Source organism: Arachis ipaensis, chromosome B08 (genome assembly GCF_000816755.2).
Source record: "Arachis ipaensis cultivar K30076 chromosome B08, Araip1.1, whole genome shotgun sequence".
NCBI lineage: Eukaryota > Viridiplantae > Streptophyta > Magnoliopsida > Fabales > Fabaceae > Arachis > Arachis ipaensis.
The window spans coordinates 117,912,225-117,917,588 of record NC_029792.2 but is presented as its reverse complement, the minus strand read 5'-3'; the positions used below and the strand labels follow the sequence as shown (position 1 = coordinate 117,917,588).

Sequence of the window (5,364 nt, the reverse complement as noted above, 5' to 3'; positions counted from 1 at the left end):
AGTTTTTAAGGAAAATTACAACAAGCCTTGGCTGAATTTTGATGAGGCAGATGATGATACTCGAAAAATATGGTGGACAGAGTGGAAAGTAAATTTTAATTACTATATTACAGTAATTAACTTGAAAAATTATATGGCTGAGTTTTTAAGGACCTGCATGTTTTTACTGCACATGCTAATCTCATTAATTAATTACTAAAGTACATGTCATAATCTGTTTATTTTCAACGTGATGAAGGGCTAATTTGTTGCTGATACATTTTTTTCTCGGATCTTGTTGTTTAAAATTTCAATGCCATATTATATACTATATCATCTGATTTATATATATACTTGCTGGCTGCTTTAGTTAACATGTATGTCCTTACATCATGGACGAAATATATATTGATTTATAAGGGTAATGATCATACTATATAAACTTTAGAAACACCAATTATTATAGCTACTACCCAAGAAGAATTTGAGTCTTACTTTTTGGAATCTCTTGGTTACTTGACTTGTAAGATTTTTCAGTAATTCAGACTACTACTACCTAATATTTTTAGATAAATTAAGATTAAAAAAGATATGGTGGACAGAATGGATAGAGTAGAGGGTAAATATGTATCATAGTATGTTATATAATAATAAGATATTATTTTTTTAAAAATAGAAATGCTTTAACATTCTTGACATGGAAGAGGATGATATCTATCAAGTTTGGAAGTTTAGAGCTGCCAAGCGCTTGCGAGGTATGCTCCATGCCATTCACAAAAAAAGTGCCCGTCCATATTGGATCCCACAAAAAATTCTTGGTGAATTGATGAGATGTTGGGACACTGATGCCTATAGACAATTACAGGCGAGAAATAGGGATGACAGCAGTATCCGTACCCGCGGGTACCCGCCCCGCCCCTACCCGGTCGGGGCGGGTTTGAACCCGACTCGGAGCGGGGCGGGTCTGAATCGTGGCGGGTTGATAAGCGGGGCGGGGCGGGGCAGGGTCGGGTTCATGGTAAACCCGCCCCGGAGTGCATATATATATATATATATATATATATATAATTTTTTTGCAATTAGGGTTCTCAATTTCTCATAACCTCAGTTCTCAACGTCACTCAGACACTCAATTAGGGTTAGCCACCCCCTTTGTCACTTCAGAAAGCTCTTCTCCAAAACCATAGCCTCGGTTCAGTTCAATCCAGTGCCGCCGTCTAATCTGCTCCAGTTCTGCGTCTCCTTCAAGCCGCATGTGCCTGTCGCTCCTCCTCAGCTCCTCCGCGCAACTCGTCTCTGCCATCGCAACTCGTCGAATCGTCTCATTGCCACTCCTCTACAACGCGCTTCTGCTATCTCTTCCGCGTCTCCTTCAAGCCGCCTGTGCCTTCGCTCCTCCTCCGCGCCGCCTCTCAGTCCCAAATCCTCTGCGCTCCCTCCGCCCTCCGGCTTCCAAGTCGCGGGTCGGGTAGGGCAAAAACCTGCCCCTACCCGCCCCACTGCCACCCCTACCCGAGAAATACAGTTGCCAGAAAATCGACTTGAGGTACCTCTCTTCACACGGCAGGAAGCACCACCTTTCCAGAAGCGAGGTTACGCTTGATAAGTTGCTTATAAAACCCTCTTTTTTACTTTATACTATTAGTTGCCATCATAATTTATACTATTATTTATAGAGTTGATTTGATGTTAGTTTATATTATTATTCTTTTGATCTAAATTGAAGCTTTGACTTTTGGATTTCTTCAGCTTTATTTCAAAATATGAGCTAAATAATGAAATAAAAAATATAAAATAAAAATAATTGAAAAAACATGTACAAGGGAGAACACATGAAGAAAACAAGGAAAAGCACACACAGACAAGTGTGCGTGCGCACAAAGTGGAAAAAAGCATGTACAAGGGAGAACACATGAAGAAAACAAGGAAAAGCACACACAGACAAGTGTGCGTGCGCACAAGCACCTGTGCGTACGCACAGGAGAAAATTCAGCCAAGTGTGCGTACGCACACATCTATGCGTACGCACAGGACCCTGCACGTGATTTCATTAATGAAACATGTGTTGCGCGATTTTTGAGGGCTTTTGGCCCAATTTTGGAAGGCTAGATGCTGAATTGAAGTGCTATATGAAGGGGATATCAACACATATCAACACATGAGATTTTCATTAGGTTTAGTCTTAGTTTTTAGTATTAGGAAGCTTCCATAGGAGTAGGAGTAGGAGTAGAGTAGAAATTGCTCTCCTAGGGTTTCATTCCCATCTCCATTGTAGCATTTTATAGCAAGCTTTTCTTTGGATTTTTGTTCCTTTTATTGTAAGTACTCTTGATCTTCTCTTTAATTACATTACCTTTGCCTTTATTTTCTTAGGGTTCAAGTTACTTTGTTTATATATACAATTTTGAGTTTCTTAAAGTTTTGATAGATAAATTTAATGTTTTATGCTCTTTTTATGTTTGATTGCTTGTTTATATTTGATTTTGTGAATAGTTGGTTATAGTTATTCATTTTCTTTTACAATTTTCCATGTTTTACTTTTATGCACACAAGGTGTTTGTGAAAATGCCAACTTTAGATTTTGAGTAGATTTTCACACCTAGGCTTGGGGTTTGAGTTCCTAGGATACTAGAGTCATAATGTCCGACATTTAGTGGTGATTCTTGGGGAGTTAGTTGACTCTTGTTTCTATTAAAGCTAGCCTTTTATCAACTAGTTTGGTAAGTTGGTTAGGACTTATGGATTAAGGTCAATTATGCTTGCTTGACTTACTTCTCGATGTTTGGGGTTAACTAAGCGAGATTGACTCATGATAATTACCATAGTTGTGGTTATGGCAATGATAGGATTCCTTAGATCCTCTTATTCCCAAGTCAAGGCTCTTTTACATATCTTTGCATTTTCCACTAGTTTTGATCTCATTCCCTCTTTACTTGCATTAATTACAATTTCGATCATTCCTTAGTTCTTTGATTTCTTAAGTTCTTTTAATCTTTTGTTCTTTGATTACAAACCCCTTCTTGCCCCCCACAACCGAAAGCGTAACACTTCCAATTGCATCCTAGGGAAGACGACCCGGGAGTTAAATACTCTCGGTTAATATATTTGGTTTGAATTGTGATAACATTTGATCGATGGTCAATTTGTTGGGTTAGGACTATACTTACAACGGACAATTTCATTTTGATAATCAAATTCCTAACCTATGCATATTGGACGTTGTCAAAGTACTAACCTTCCTTAGCTTCCACAATTTAACAGAGAATGAACCTCTGAACTCTATAAAATATAATTTGCTATTTTAATTGGTTTTGTAATCTCAAAACTCAAACATGAATAACAATATGCAAAGAAAATGAAGGCTTGAAGTCATCAACGATTGTGAAGAGAATCTAATGCATTAGGAACCTTTCTCTTCTCTGAGAAGTTAACATCAAATAGTTGCCTTGGAAGATTATTATTATGTTGTTGTTGCTGCCTCTTCCTTTGATGATGATGATGTTGTTGATTTTGTTTTTCTTTAATTAATATTGTTTTGCCTCTACTTCTGCCAAACTATGCTTTTATGAGTTCTCTTTTATGAGCATGCTTTTATGAGCTGCTCTATCTAAGTGCAGTGGTTTAGTTCAGTACATATCAATTGTACACTCATATTTGTTGATAATTTGGTTACATTATGTAGAATCATTCACTTGGAAGACCATCACATATGCATAAGTTTTTTGAGCACACTCACACTCGCAAAGAGGATAGGACTCAATGGGTTGATGAACACTCTCGAAAGACAAAGGTAACTTACCTTCATTGTAATGTTGGACTTATTTTTTTCACATATCCCCTTAATTTTTGCATTATTGATACTTCTAGTAGTTTATCAATCATTTCTCCTCATTGTAGGATATATTTCAAGAGCGTATGTTTCAGGCTAAGTAAGAGCGGCAGGCTGCTATAGAGGCTGGTGTAACTGATCTACCGCCTGTCTCTGAGGAAAGCATATGGATTGAAACAGTGGGTGAAAAACGAAGAGGTAGGGTATATGGCATGAGTGAGGTAAGGGACTCTTCCATGGTGCGACCTCGAGTTGATGGGCCAACCACGACCACCAGCACTTATGTTTTAGATCTTAGAGAACAAATTACAATACTCAATAGGGAAGTTGAACAACATGCCGCTAAATATAGAGAGCTTGAAGATCGCTATCAAAGGGAGAAAAGAGAGTAACAACAGACTGTTGAATCCTTGCGTGAGGATCTCAACACCAGTAACTCACAGATGGATCAGTTTAGTCATCAATTGAGCAGCTTGACTGAGTATGTGAGGGTCATGGGTCCTAGTAGTTCTGGATCACGTGTTCTCCCACCTCCTCCTTTTACTTTTCCAAGCTCACAGAAAAGCACAGCCCCAGGTAGAAAACTCCCACCTATTCTGCAACCACAGACTTCTCAAATGGACGATGATTCTGACGATCTTGATGACTCGGATGATTATTTAGATGAGTATGAGTAGGTTATTTACTTTGCTTTGAATATTTTGTATTATTAGTAGATTGAATTTAAACGAATATAACTCTAAGTTTAGTTATTTATCTTGTCTAGAGTCTTTATGTTAGAGGATTATTTATTATTTTGATAAGTTTGTAAACTAATTATCTAATATTTAGTATAAATTTTATTTTTATATTTAGAAGTTTATTTATCTAATATTTTGTATACATTTTATTTCTATATTTAAAAGTTTATTTGTATTAATTGTCTACTATTTTTCAAATAAAAAAAATTATAGCTATTAAAGTTGACAGCAGAGTTGTCGCTTTTTAAATTTAAAATATACAAAAAAAATACAGTAAGTAATTAAATCGACGGCCATGTTATCGATTTTATTAAGCATGTGTTGATATCTAAATAATTAAATCGACGGTCCTTTTGTCGATTTTATATAATAATATCGACGGCAATGTCGTCGATTTTATGAAGAAAGCAAAATTCTCAAACTCATATTATAGACAAAAATGTTGTCGATTTTATTAGATTATTATCGATAGCTATAAAAGCTGTCGATTTTATTAGAATTTTAAAAAATCGACCAATTTAATAGCGACCACTTTTGCCTTCGATTTTGTCGTCGACTTTTAATATTATCGGCAGCTTGACCGTCGATTTAGCTGTCAATTTTAACGATATTTTTTGTAGTGCACCTTCTATAACGCCGTTAATCACGACTGTTGGCCCATTTTGATGATATATACTACTTCTGGCCGAATATTTAAAAAAAAATTAAATTGAGATTTTTTTAATTAATTTTTGGATATTTTTTCTTATATTAATTTTTGGCCGTAATATTTGATGTGCTATTTTAGCTCCCAAAATTTTCTCAATCTGAAATATA

The 5,364-nt window shown here is 36.1% G+C and overlaps 1 long non-coding RNA gene across 1 annotated transcript; it reads left to right on the top strand.

Moving 5' to 3' along the window:
* On the top strand, window positions 3,613-3,965 carry LOC110265738. Its single transcript, XR_002351994.1, has 2 exons — window positions 3,613-3,769; window positions 3,877-3,965. It is a non-coding gene; the product is annotated as an uncharacterized LOC110265738 (long non-coding RNA).